Source organism: Balaenoptera ricei, chromosome 18, assembly GCF_028023285.1.
Source record: "Balaenoptera ricei isolate mBalRic1 chromosome 18, mBalRic1.hap2, whole genome shotgun sequence".
NCBI classification, from domain to species: domain Eukaryota; kingdom Metazoa; phylum Chordata; class Mammalia; order Artiodactyla; family Balaenopteridae; genus Balaenoptera; species Balaenoptera ricei.
This window is the reverse complement of record NC_082656.1, coordinates 64,188,430-64,203,973: the sequence shown is the minus strand read 5'-3', so window position 1 is coordinate 64,203,973 and position 15,544 is coordinate 64,188,430. Positions and strand designations below refer to the sequence as shown.

The 15,544-nt window shown below is 34.7% G+C and overlaps 1 long non-coding RNA gene across 1 annotated transcript in view; it reads left to right on the top strand.

The window, feature by feature from the left end:
- The window catches only part of LOC132352588 (uncharacterized), a 170,329-nt gene extending 155,059 nt beyond the window's left edge, over positions 1–15,270 (top strand). Inside the window, exon 3 of the long non-coding RNA XR_009498798.1 lies at positions 15,198–15,270. This is a non-coding gene — a long non-coding RNA (uncharacterized LOC132352588). The remainder of the gene's footprint in view (positions 1–15,197) is intronic.
- The last annotated feature ends 274 nt before the right edge of the window (positions 15,271–15,544 follow it).

Sequence of the window (15,544 nt, the reverse complement as noted above, 5' to 3'; positions counted from 1 at the left end):
TTGGATTCTGTTCAAGCTAAATATGAGGTCATTAACCAACTAACAGAGTTCTTAAGTGAGATGAGGCTGTGAGCAGTTATAAGATGTACAGGAGAATAATTATTAGTGTTTTTTAATTAAACAATTTTATTTTCTCCAGAAAAGTTTTTTTAAAAATCACATATGTATTATTTTTTAAGCTGTTTCAATCCCTTGTGAGAGTTTTAAGTCAAGACTCAAATTCTTTCTTTTCTGGGATTAAACTTTCAGCACAGAATACGTTCAGTAGGCAAACAAGAGGTACAAACATAATGGCTTAGTTTTATTTTAAAAAAGACAACAAACTAACATATATTTTAAGCTAGATGTATAAATAAGATAATGATTGATATGCTTTATCATCTATTTGTTTTTTATCATCAAAGATGAAATGACTTTTCTCTCATAATTTTCTTGCATGTTTCTGTGATAATAAAAATATTCATGTCATTAGTTGTTAAAGATGACATAATCATAGTGAAAATTAAAAGAACTGGAACTCAACATCAAATGTGTATATTCTACTTGATAAAAATTTTTCCCATGGAGAAAAGAAAGGAAATGAAGTTCTGCCTGCATTTTAAGATGCCCCTATATATACTATACATATATACTAGAATTAAATAATTAAGTTATATTTATAAATTTCTTTATACCATCTATATAAACATATATATATCCTTTCTTTATACTTATATATACGTGTGTGTGTATTTATATGTATATATAACTGGTATAAAGAAATTTGTCAAGAAGGATGTGGAATCCAAAACCCATAAAAACACAATAGTTATATGTGGACAGAGGGTTAACACATGTCTTTCCTCTACTGTAAGCACAATTGATCTGGTTAACTACTTAGCTTTGCTCCTCTGATAACCTCATAAGGTGCTATATGACTAAGAAACTAAGTGGAATTATTTTCGTAAAAAGACACTTAATGGGGAAGTTGCAGCTGGCCTGGGAGAACCACAGATACCTAAGAGTAAGCCACAGCTTTGAGATTTTCTGAGCATGGTGATACTTGTAACTGGGTCTGCCCCTCAAGGGAGCCCAAAACTGGTTTTCAGGCATAGTGACTCCTTTCAAAAATAAGACAACTAAGCCAAGGCTTCTCCTGAGAAAGATTTATTATAAAAGTTTAAGAGGATATTGAAAAATATCATATACTTATCATTTAGTTAAAAATAAATCTTAGCTCCAAAACAAGTCGCAGTGGAGAATAATGCAAACATGCTTTCAACAAATATTTACTGAATTTCTGCATCATGTGCTAGGGGAAAGATATATACATTAATATTTAAAATATGCAATTAAAACATAGAAAAGAAAGGCAATATTTTTTCCAAAGGTAGCAACCTAAATTTACAGACAGAGGTAGGTTACTGCATTCTTGCACACCAGAATATCATGAAGCTTATAACAGCATTTATAGCAAATATTTTATAGCATGAGGAATTGTTCAGTTAAGAAATAGAGGAATCTTTTTAATTTAAATATACATAAACCTGATACCTTCATTTTGAAAAGACAAAATGGAAATATAGAAATGTGTCAACAATATTATTCCCCGGTGAGTGAGATTAAAAATAGGTTCATTTTTTTTTTTTGCTTATATATTTCTCTTATTTATATGACAGTATGTGCATAATTGTTCAAAATAAATCGATTTCAGTTATACCGTATGCCAGTGTATATTAGAGTTGTATAGTTTAGTGTTGAGCAATATGACAAATATTACATATATTTGACAATGGAATTGAAAACTGAGTAATTCTACATTTTATTATTAATTGAAGTGTTTCACAAGAGGTGTTTGAGTATAGTGTTACATGGTCTTAATGAGTATGATGGCAAGCTTAGCAGCTGTCTCCAAAGGACAGTAAAAACTTATACATTAATTCAAATGCAATCTTATAGAAATAATTGGAGTCTGAGTTGGAGTATTAAAATTTCACAAAATGTCAAGCTCTCTTAGAAGTAAGTCTTTAAGTTCTTTGTATTTTTGACAATTAATAAATACTAAAATAAAATCAAGGTATAAATGAAAACAGTTTAAACATTCAAATTTTCATTTCTACTACAATTTGTGGTGTTATGGATTGGAAATATGACATTTATGAGTCATAATAATTTAACAGATAATTGTACTACATATTAAGTTCATTAGCATGTTACAAATTCATTGAGATTTATAATGTAGATTTAATATTGTGACCCTCAATTTAGAGCTATTCATGTACTTAGGCTTAATGTGTATTCTGGAGACTATTAATTATAAAAAGGATGGTTAAATTCAATACATAGTTCATAGACTCTTAGTATCACTCCCGTATGACACTTCCCTGTCATTAAATTAATGATCACATGGATAGATAACTTATTTTACTCATTTTTGGAAAACTGCATTAGTACATGGGATAAACACAATGTCTTTTTCTTTTTGGTCCACGTTTTTCTAATATACTTTATGTTTGATTTTTTATTTGTTAAATTTATGAACATCTGGTTAGAGAAGTAGGATTTATTTTCTTTGTGTCTGTCCCACCAGAAAGGTTGTGAGCATGTGTCTAAATCTAGATACACTTAGAGTCCATGCTTTAATTCTGATAAAACAAACACACAAATAAAATAACATACTGAGTCCCTCCCATCAGGAAATGTCCACAAGCCTCTTAGATAGCCTCATCCACCAGAGGGCAACAGCAGAAGCAAGAAGAAATACAATCCTGCAGCCTGTGGAACAAAAACCACATTCACAGAAAGATAGACAAGATGAAAAGGCAGAGGGCTATGTACCAGATGAAGGAACAAGATAAAACCCCAGAAAAACAACTAAATGCAATGGAGATAGGCAAGCTTCCAGAAAAAGAAATCAGAATAATGATAGTGAAGATGATCCAGGACCTCGGAAAAAGAATGGAGGCAAAGATCGAGAAGATGCAACAAATGTTTACCAAAGACCTAGAATAATTAAACAACAAACAAAAAGAGATGAACAATACAATAACTGAAATGAAGAATACACTAGAAGGAATTAATAGCAGAATAACTGAGACAGAAGAACGGATAAGTGACCTGGAAGACAGAATGGTGGAATTCACTGCTGCGGAACAGAATAAAGAAAAAAGAATGAAAAGAAATGGAGACAGCCTAAGAGACCTCTGGGACAACATTAAATGCAGCAACATTCACGTTTTAGGGGTCCCAGAAGGAGAAGAGAGAGGGTAAGGACCTGAGAAAATATTTGAAGAGATTATAGTTGAAAACTTCCCTAACATGGGAAAGGAAATAGCCACCCAAGTCCAGGAAGCACAGAGAGTCCCATACAGTGTAAACCCAAGGAGAAACACGCCGAGACACATAGTAATCAAATTGGCAAAAATTAAAGACAAAGAAAAATTATTGAAAGCAGCAAAGGAAAGACGACAAATAACATACAAGGGAACTCCCATAAGGTTAACAGCTGATTTCTCAGCAGAAACTCTACAGGCCAGAAGGGAGTGGCATGATATACTTACAGTGATGAAAGGGAAGAACCTACAACCAAGATTACTCTACCCAGCAAGGATCTCATTCAGATTTGATGGAGAAATCAAAAGCTTTACAGACAAGCAAAAGCTAAGAGAACTCAGCACCACCAAACAAGCTCTACAACAAACGCTAAAGGAACTTCTCTAAGTAGGAAACACAAGAGAAGAAAAGGACCTAAAAAAGCAATCCCAAAACAATTAAGAATATGGTCATAGGAACATACATATCGATAATTACCTTAAACGTGAATGGATTAAATGCTCCAACCAAAAGACACAGGCTTGCTGAATGGATACAAAAAGAAGACCCATATATATGCTGTCTACAAGAGACCCACTTCAGACCTAGGGACACATACAGACTTAAAGTGAGGGAATGGAAAAAGATATTCCATGCAAATGGAAATCAAAAGAAAGCTGGAGTAGCAATGCATATATCAGATAAAATAGACTTTAAAATAAAGAATATTACAAGAAACAAGGAAGGACACTGCATAATGATCAAGGGATCAATCCAAGAAGAAGATATAACAATTATAAATATATATGCACCCAACATAGGAGCACCTCAATACATAAGGCAACTGCTAACAGCTGTAAAAGAGGAAATCGACAGCAACACAATAATAGTGGGGGACTTTAACACCTCACTTACACAATGGACAGATCATCCAAACAAAAAATTATTAAGGAAACACAAGCTTTAAATGACACAATAGACCAGATACATTTAATTGATATTTATAGGACATTCCATCCAAAAACAGCAGATTAAACTTCCTTCTCAAGTGCGCATGGAACATTCTCCAGGATAGATCACAACTTGGGTCACAAATCAAGCCTCAGTAAATTTAAGAACATTGAAATCATATCAAGCATGTTTTCTGACCAAAACGCTATGAGATTAGAAATCAGTTACAGGGAAAAATACGTAAAAAACACAAACACATGGAGATTAAACAATACATTACTAAATAAACAAGAGATCACTGAGGAAATCAAACAGGAAATCAAAAAATACCTAGAGACAAATGACAATGAAAACACGACAATCCAAAACCTATGGGATGCAGCAAGAGCAGTTCTAAGAGGGAAGTTTATAGCTATACAAGCCTACCTCAAGAAACAAGAAAAATCTCAAATAAACAATCTAACCTTACACCTAAAGGAACTAGAGAAAGAAGAACAAACAAAACCCAAAGTTAGCAGAAGGAAAGAAACCATAAAGATCAGAGCAGAAATAAATGAAATAGAAACAAAGAAAGCAATAACAAAGATCAATAAAACTAAAAGCTGATTCTTTGAGCAGATAAACAAAATTAATAAACCATTAGCCAGACTCATCAAGAAAAAGAGGGAGAGGACTCAAATCATTAAAATCAGAAATGAAAAAGGAGAAGTTACAACAGACACTGCAGAAATACAAAGCATCCTAAGAGACTACTACAAGCAACTCTATGCCAATAAAATGGACAACCTGGAAAAAATGGACAAATTCTTAGAAGGGTATAGCCTTCCAAGACTGAACCAGGAAGAAATAGAAAATATGAACAGACCAATCACAAGTAATGAAATTGAAACTGATTAAAAATCTTCCAACAAACAAAAGTCCAGGACCAGATGGTTTCTCAGGTGAATTCTATCAAACATTTAGAGAAGAGCTAACACTCATCCTTCTCAAACTCTTCCAAAAAATTACAGAGGAAGGAAAACTCCCAAACTCATTCTATGAGGCCACCATCAACCTGATACCAAACCCAGACAAAGATACTACAAAAGAAGAAAATTACAGACCAATATCACTGATGAATATAGATGCAACAATCCTCAACAAAATATTAGCAAACAGAATCCAACGACACATTAAAAGGATCATACACCCTCACCAAGTGGGATTTATCCCAGGGATGCAAGGATTCTTCAATATATGCAAATCAATCAATGTGATACACCATATTAACAAATTGAAGAATAAAAACCATATGATCACCTCAATAGATGCAGAAAAAGCTTTTGACAAAATTCAACACCGTTTATGATAAAAACTCTCCAGAAAGTGGGCATAGAGGGAACCTTATTCAACATAATAAAGCCCATATACAACAAACCCACAGCAAACATCATTCTCAATCGTGAAAAACTGAAAGCATTTCCTCTAAGATCAGGAACAGGACAAGGATGTCACTCTCACCACTGTTATTCAACATAGTTTTGGAAGTCTTAGCCATGGCAGTCAGAGAAGAAAAAGAAATAAAAGGAATACAAATTGGAAAAGAAGAAGTAAAACTGTCACTGTTTGCAGATGACATGGTACTATACATAGAGAATCCTAAAGATGCCACCATCCAGGCTGCCACGCACTTCCCTGGTGGTCCATTGGTTAAGGATCCGCCTTTCAGTGCAGGGGACGTGGGTTCGAACCCTGGTTGGGGAGCTAAGATTCCCACATGCTGCAGTGCAACTAAAGATGCCACCAGAAAACTACTAGAGCTAATCAATGAATTTGGTAAAGTTGCAGGATAGAAAAGTAATGCACAGAAATCTCTTGCATTCCTATACACTAATGATGAAAAATCTGAAAGAGAAATTATGGAAACACTCCCATTTACCATGGCAACAAAAAGAATAAAATACCTAGGAATAAACCTACCTAGGGAGACAAAAGACCTGTATGCAGAAAACTATAAGACACTGATGAAAGAAATTTAAGATGATACCAACAGATGGAGAGATATGCCATGTTCTTGGATTGGAAGAACTAATATTGTGCAAATGACTATACTACCCAAAGCAATCTACCGATTCAGTGCAATCCCTATCAAATTACCAATGGCATTTTTTACAGAACTAGAACAAAAAATCTTAAAATTTGTATGGAGACACAAAAGACCCTGAATAGCCAAAGCAGTCTTGAGGGAAAAAAGCAGAACTGGAGGAATCAGACTCCCTGACTTCAGACTACTACAAAGCTACAGTAATCAAGACAATATGGTACTGGCACAAATACAGAAATATACATCAATGGAACAGGATAGAAAGTCCAGAGATAAACCCACTCATCTATGGTCAACTAATCTATGACAAAGGAGGCAAGGATATACAATGGAGAAAAGGCAGTCTCTTCAATAAGTGGTGCTGGGAAAACTGGACAGCTACATGTAAAAGAATGAAATTAGAGCATTCCCTAACATCATACACAAAAGTAAACTCAAGATGGATTAGAGACCTAAATGTAAGACCGGGCACTATAAAACTCTTAGAGGAAACATAGGAAGAACACTCTTTGACATAAACCACAGCAAGATCATTTTTGATCCATCTCCTAGAGTAATGGAAATGAAAACAAAAATAAACAAATGGGACTTAACGAAACTGAAAAGCTTTTACACAGCAAAGGAAACCATAAACAAGACGAAAAGACAACCCCCAGAATGGGAGAAAATATTTGCAAACGAATCAACAAACAAAGGATTAATCTCCAAACTATATAAACAGCTCAATATTAAAAAAACAAACAACCCAATCCAAAAATGGGCAGAAGACCTAAATAGACATTTCTCCAAAGAAGACATACAGATGGCCAAGAAACACATGAAAAGCTGCTCAGCATCACTAATTATTAGAGAAATGCAAATCAAAACTACAGTGAGGTATCACCTCACACCAGTTAGAATGGGCTTCATCAGAAAATCTACAAACAACAAATGCTGGAGAGGGTGTGGAGAAAAGGGAACCCTCTTGCACTGTTGGTGGGAATGTAAATTGATAACAGCCACTATGGAGAACAGTATGGAGGTTCCTTAAAAAACTAAAAATAGAACTACCATATGACCCAGCAATCCCACTACTGGGCATATACCCAGAGAAAACCATCATTCAAAAAGACACATGCACCCCAATGTTCATTGCAGCATTATTTACAATAGCCAGGTCATGGAAGCAACCTAAATGCCCATCGACAGACGAATGGGTAAAGAAGATGTGGTATGTATATACAATGGAATATTACTCAGTCATTAAAGGGAACGAACTTGGGTAATTTGTAGAGACGTGGATGCATCTAGAAACTGTCATACAGAGTGAGGTAAGTCAGAAAGCGAAAAACAAGTATCGTATATTAACACATATATGTGGAACCTAGAAAATGGTACAGATGAACCGGTTTGCAGAGCAGAAATTGAGACACAGAATTTGAGAATAAATGTATGGACACCAAGGGGGGAAAGCAGCAAGGGGGTGGTGGTGGTGTGATGAATTGGGAGATTGGGATTGACATGTATACACTGATGTGTATAAAATGGATGACTAATAAGAACCTACTGTATAAAAAAATAAATAAAATTAAAATTAAAAAAAATAAAAGGCATACACGTAGGAAAATTAGAAACAAAACTTTCTCTATTTGCATGTGAAAACAACAACAAAAAATTAGTATTCATTAAAATGTCATTACATTTGGAAATTAATTTCTCAGATTATCTCTTTTTGCAAGAATTCTCGAATATGTATGATTGCCAAGAAATCATTGCGAGTCATAAATTAAATGAGTTGCAAATAATTTCCATTGGAAACTTACAAAAATCCTTTAATTCAATTAATATTAAATTAATGTGGGGTATATGTTTATGTCAATGTGTTTGATAGGAAGTAGAAGATGGTCTCGAAAAGTTTGAAAACTTACAGGCAACAAAGGACTTAAATGCTGAACAAAGATTTGGTCGCCCAAAGTCCTCTGGGCCATGAAGGGGTAGGTGCTTTCTGAGATATTGAAGCATGCCAGTTGTTAAGTAAGGAGGGGTATTAGCAAGGGTCCACCAGGGTCACTTTAAACCCATACACTACCTCTGTGTGATTTAGAAAAAGGTGACCCTCCCAAGCAGTTGCAGTCACAGCCAAAGCACAGAGCATGATAAACTGGGAGTGGACTCGATTTCAACCTCTATGCACCTCCTGGGCTAGATGCTCTTATTCAGGACACAACGCGCACATGCACTCAGGGCAGCCATGAATACTCTGCTGTGGAAGTGTCTGAGTTTGTGTAGTAATTGTTGGCTACTCCATGGCTCACCTTCCCGCCCATAGTTCTGAAACCTTAACCAAGTGTTCATGGAAAGTTTTGGCCTGGTCCCTGTTTTGCTGTAGGAAACTGATGGAAAGAACTAAAAAAAATACTGAAAACCTACAGCAATTTCAGATATTTTAAAAATTAACAAAGAGGTTGCTGCTCTTAACAAAGTAAGGCCCAATCTGTTTCAGTTGTGGAATAGAACACACAAGTAATTTACAGTCAAAAATGAAGTCACAGCCTGTGGAACATTAGCACAAGATACAGGAAATGGTGTTAGACTTCAGGCAACAAGAATAGCTGATAAATAGCAAGAGAATTAAACTTTGAGTAAAGAGGGCCAGAAATAGCTGATTGTCACACACAGGGTATATAAAGTTGTGTATTTGCACAGAGAGATGATAGGAGGAAGAGAGAAACCAGGTAGACTTGAGTCTAGCCACTAGGCTCTGTAAGTATAATATAATTACAGGATGAAATTTTGAGTTACTAATAGAAACCATGGTTCTGAATTGGGCTCTTAGGGGACAAGGGGAAGGGAATCAATAAACGAACAAAGAAAATAACTATAAAACATATTATATCTATAACAGTAAGCCACAGTTTATTCTTATATATGAAAAGGTAAATCCTTAAGATAAAATAGCCAATTCTATTAAGGATAATAATACTAAGAAAGACACAACGGTATAGATAGGTAGGATATAAATTCATTCTTAAATGCAAGTATTAGCTGCAGCTCAAAATGAATTTTAAAAATATGCTTTAGATTTTAAAAGCTGTAAAGAAATAAACTATATAATAAAGAAATAAATTAATAAGAACATAGGCACATGAGACAAGAACATTTGAATACACACACACACAAAACAATTAGATGAGGACAAAAACAAATACATTTATTAAATGGAAGCAAAATAAAACAAAATGTATTCAATAGGATAATTTCTATATTGGACACAGTAAAGGAAAGAAATCTTAAGACAGTGCCTATAAAACATCAATAAATCTGCACAGAGAACCAGAACCAAGTATGAAGTTAAGGGATATACAGTGAGTGACTTTAACATATGCCTGGCAGCATTTCAAGGAAACTTCAAGAAGATGGTGGAGAAGTGATATTTAAATAATTTCAGAAGGTCACTTCTACATGTATTAAATAATATCAACAAGAAAGACCAAATGATATTTCAGTTTATCTGAACAGAAGAACAGTCACATTGCTGGAGGTATTTCTACATTCAAATGCAAAATCATTCAAGAGTGAATGATATATTTTCTGAATACAAAAAAAACAAACTGAGGAAATTTCCTTTTGTGAACACTTGTAGAAGAAATAAGTACTAAAGGAATTATGTCAGAAAAAAACAAATTATACTCAGATATAAGGATGGATGAAGGAAACAATTTTAAGCAGATGAATTAGTAAGATTAACTCAATTGACAAGAGTTAATAATAATAACTGCAATGGTATATTAGTGGGCTTATGCTGCCATAACAAAATGCCATAGACTGGGTGACCTAAACAACAGAAATTTATCTTCTCACAGTTTTGGAAGCTAGAAGTCCAAGATCTAGATTCTGACTTATCAGTTTTTGGTGAAGTCTCCCTTCCTGGTTTGTAGACAGCCACCTTCTTGCTGTGTCTTCACATGGCCTTTCCTCAGTGCACATGTGAGGATACAGCAAGCTAGCAGACTTCTTATAAGGACACAAATGCTATCATTTTCAGACCCCATTCTTATGACCTCATTAAACCTTAATTACTTCCCTAGATGCCTGTCACCAAAAACTGCCACAATTGGGGTTAGGACTTTACCATCTGAATTTTGGGGGAACATAAACATTAAAACTGTAATAACCGGTATTTAGAGAAGGGTTAAAATGAAAACACTAACCATAGAGAAAAGGAATGAACAGTCGGAGAAGACAATGTAATTCAGTGGGGAGACAGGACTTGATAAGGTTCTTCTCTTAGAAATTGAGGGTGAATAGAAAATAATAAATAAATATTTATAAATAAATATTAGGGTTAGGAGAGTCAGTTCCATTGAAGAAGATAAAGGTACTGAGATTTTTCAGACTAGACAATCCCTTTTCTCTACACTTCCTATTTGTGTTCTTTCCATTCTTTTGGCTATTAAGTCTGAAAATACTAAAAATGGAATGAAAAGCAGATGCAGTAGTTACTGGTGGAAAATTATTTAGGACTCTAATTCATACTGAGTTAGATAAGAGTGTAATAATTACCTCCTTGTTATCTGTAACAACTTAATAAAAAGAAGAAATGGTCAGTGAAAGGATTCCAAGCAATGTGCCAGAATGATGCTGGAGATATTTGGACACATTTTGGGGGGCAATTCCTAGTAACTTTATTTTTCTTATAATTGATTTACAATATCACGTTAGTTTCACATGTATAGCACAGCAATTCAATGTATGTATTCCTTTTCAAATTCTTTTCTCTTATAGGTTATTACAAAATATTAATAGCTCCCTGTGCTATACAGTGGGTCCTAGTTGGTTATCTGTTTTTTATATAATAGTGTTTATATACTAATCCCAACCTCCTAATTTATCCCTCCCCCATCCCCCTTTCCCCTTTAATAACCATAAGTTTGTTTTCTATGTCTGAGGGTCTCTTTCTGTTTTGGAAATAAGTTCATTTGTATCTTTTATTTTATTTTATTTTTTTGATTCCACATATAAGTGATATCATATGATATTTGTCTTTCTCTCTCTGGCTTACTTCACTTAGTTTTTTAATGTGGGCCATTTTTAAAGTCTTTATTGAATTTGTTACAATATTGCTTCTGTCTTATGTTTAAGTTTTTTGGTCCCAATGCATGTGGGATCTTAGCTCCCCAACCAGGGATCGAACACACACTCCCTGCATTGGAAGGCGAAGTCTTAACCACTGGACGCCAGGGAAGTCCTGTGTGCTGACATTTTAAAAATTACTTTTTGCATTGCTCTTTCATTGGCACGTCTCTCACAAAGATTATTGAAGTATTTGGCCATGACCTGTCTACTTAGTGACTGATGGAAATTTTTTTGAAACTTGCTTGTTTGTGTAGAAAATAAATCTCTTTAATTAAAAGAAGGACTTGTTTCATTATATCAAATAAGATAGATAGAAATGGTAAATTCAAAATTTCCTGAATTAAAAAATTTACCTTTGAAAATAAAAAGAACTTATAAATTAACTTTGAAAAAGGATGGGTACATTCTTTTTTGATGTTTCTAATCCATACAAATAACATATAGAAATATTTGATTTTCTGAGTTTAGAATAATTAATACTAAATTTTAAACTTTTATTATAGTGCTTTTGTTGAAGATGGCTAAAATGATGAAAAATTAAAACTGAAAATTTATTTTTCAACCTTCACAAAGCTAAATAAGTTTTGAAAAATTTTTAAATGTTTTTAAATTTTAAAATTTTAAATTTTTAAGAAGACATTTTCAAATGATTTTTTGTTACTTTGTAGTATTTATACTTGTGAAGTTATTAAAACTGAACAGTTAAAAATAGTTTATATGGTATATATCAATAATATAGGACCAACGTCTATACATTTAGGAGTTATTATTTGAAAATTCTTTCTCAGAAATAGAAAAAATAATTCTAAAATTCACATGGAATCCCAGAAGACCTTAAATAGTCAAAGCAGTCTTGAGAAAGAAAAATAGGCATCACTTTTTCTGATTTCAAGTTACATTACAAATCTATAGTAATCAAAACAGTATGGAACTGGCATAAAAACAGACACATAAAGCAATGGAACTGAACCAGGAGCCATAAAATAACCCAAGTATATACAGTCAATTAATTTCAACACGGGCACCAAGAATACACAATGGGAAAATGATAGTCTCTTTAATAAATGGTAATGGGAAAACTAAATATCTACATCCAAAAGAATGAAATTGGACCAAAAATAAAAAAGTAGAACTACATCAAAGTAAAAGACTTCCACATAGTAAAGGAAACAATCAACTACAGGAAAAGGTAACATTTGGATTGGGAGAAAATATTTACAAACCATATATCTGAAAAGGGGTTAATATACAAAATAAATAAAGAAACTAATACAACTCAATAGCAAAAACACAAGAAACCTAATTTAAAAATGGGCAGAGGACCTGAATAGACATTTTTCCAAGGAAGATATACAGATGGCCAACAGATACGTGAAAAGGTGCTGAACATCTGTAATCATTGGGAAAATGCAAATCAAAACCACCATGACATATCACCTCACACCTGTTATTATGACTGTTATCAAAAAGATAAAAGATAAAAGTGTTAGCAAGGATGTGGAGAAAAGGGAACCCTAAAACACTTGGTGGGAATGTAAAATTTCACAGCTGCTTTGCAAAAAACAGTATAGAAGTTCCTCAAAAGATTAAAAATAGAACTACCACATGACCCAGCAATGGCTCTTCTGGGTATATACCCCCACAAAAGATGAAATAAGTACCTCAAAGAGATACCTGTACATCTGTACCCCCTGTAGATTGCAGCATTATTTACAATAGCCAAGATATGGAAAATTCTAAGTGTCCATCAGCGGATGAATGGATAAAAAAAATTATGGTGTATATAAGCAATGGAATATTATTCATCCATAAAAATGATCCTGCCATTTCTAACAACATGGATGAAGCTTGAGGACATTATGCTAAGTTAAGCCAGACACAGAAAGAAAAAAACTGTGTGATATAATTTATATGTAGAATCCAAAAATGTTGAATACACAGAAGCAAAGAATAGCAGTTACCAGGGGCAGAGAGGTGGGAGACATGGGGAGATGTTGATCAAAGGGTACAAAGTTTCAGTTATGTAGGATGAATAAGTCTAGAGATCTATGTACAGCATGATGACTATCCTCAATAATACTGAACTGAATACAGGCCAACCTTATTTTTTGGCACTTCACTTTATTGCCCTTGACAGATATTGCATTTTGTACAAGTTGAAAGTTTGTAGCAACCCTGCATCAAGCAAGTCTACTGGCTCCATTTTTCAAACAGCGTTGGCTCACTTCATGTCTCTGTGTCACATTTTGGTAATTCTCACAATATTTCAAACTCTTCATTTAATATATTTGTCATGGTGATCTGTGATCAGTAATCTTTGATGTTACCACTGTAATTGTTTTGGGACTCCACGAACCCTGCCCGTAAAAGATGTTGGACATAATAGATAAATGTGTGTATTCTGACTGCTCCACTGGCCTCCCTATTCCCTGAGACACAAGAATGTTGAAATTGGGCCAGTTAATGATACCACAATGGTCTCTAAGAGTTCAAGGTAAAATTTTAAGTTGAAGCCAAAGTTTATTTAAATTCTAGGGTCTGAAAATTCTAGGATTCTTAACAATTATGCTCAATCTACTCTGCCTGTGCTCTATAAATAGAATATGTTGTAAAACATGTTTTACTGAATATTTTAAGCCCACAGAGGAGAACTGCTGCTCAGAAAAAAAGGTTTCTTTCAAAATATTACTGCTCATTGACAATACACTGAGTCATCCAAGAGCACGATGTAGATGGACAAAAAGATGAATGCTGTCTTTTTTTTTTTTTTTTGACAACACCACACTGGCATGCAGGATCTTAGTTCCCTGACCAGGGATCCAATCTGTGCCCCCTGCAGTGGAAACGCAGAGTCCTAACCACTGGACTGCCAGGGAAGTCCCTGAATGTTGTCTTCATGCCTGGTAACACAACATCCATTCTGCAGCTTATGGATCAAGAAGTAATTTCAACTTTCAAGTCTTATTTAAGCAATACATTTCATAAGTCTCTAGCTGTGATAGATAGTGATTCCTCTGAGGGATCTGGGCTAAGTAAATTGAAAACCTTCTGGAAAGTATGCACCATTCTAGATGCCATTAAGAACATTTGTGTTCTTGCTGGAAACAGCAAGAGAACTAGAATTAGAAGTGGAGCCTAAAGATGTGACTGAATTACTACAATCTCATGATTAAACTTTAGTGGTTGAGGAGTTGCTTCTTATGGATGAACAAAGGAAGTGGATTCTTGAGATGGTGAAGGTGCTGTGAAGATTGTTGAAATGAGAGCAAAGGATTTAGAATACACACAAACTTAGTTGATAAAGCAGGGGTGGGGTTTGAGGGGACTGATTCCAATTTTGAAAGAAGTTCCACTGTGGGTAAAATGCTAGCAAGCATCATTGCATGCTACAGAGAAATTGTTCATGAAAGGAAGAGCCAGTTGATGTGGCAAACTTGACTGTTGTTTTATTTTAATAAACTGCCACAGCATCACCCCAACGTTCCGCAGCCACCACCCTGATCAGTTAGCAGCCATCAACATCAAGGCAAGACCCTCCACCAGCAAAAAGATTACAACTAGCTAAAGGCTCAGATGATGCTTATTATTTTTTAGCAATAAAATGTTTTTTAGCTAAGGTATGTACATTGTTTTCTTAGACATATTGCTATTACACACTTAATAGACTACAATATAGTGTAAACATAACTTTTACATGCACTGGGAAACCAGAAACTTCATGATGACTCATTTTATTGTGGTATTCACTTTATTGCAGTGGTCTGGAAGAGAACCCAAAAAATCTACATGGTGTGCCTATACCAGAAATTTGCTAAGAGAACAGATTTCAGGTACTCTTTTTTTTTTAAATTTATTATTTATTTATTATTTATTTTTGGCTGTGTTGGGTCTTCGTTTCTGGGCGAGGGCTTTCTCTAGTTGCGGCAAGCGGGGGCCGCTCTTCATCACGGTGCGCGGGCCTCTCACTATCGCGGCCTCTCTTGTTGCGGAGCACAGGTTCCAGACACGCAGGCTCAGTAGTTGTGGCTCACGGGCCTAGTTGCTCAGCGGCATGTGGGATCTTCCCAGACCAGGGCTCGAACCCGTGTGCCCTGCAATGGCAGG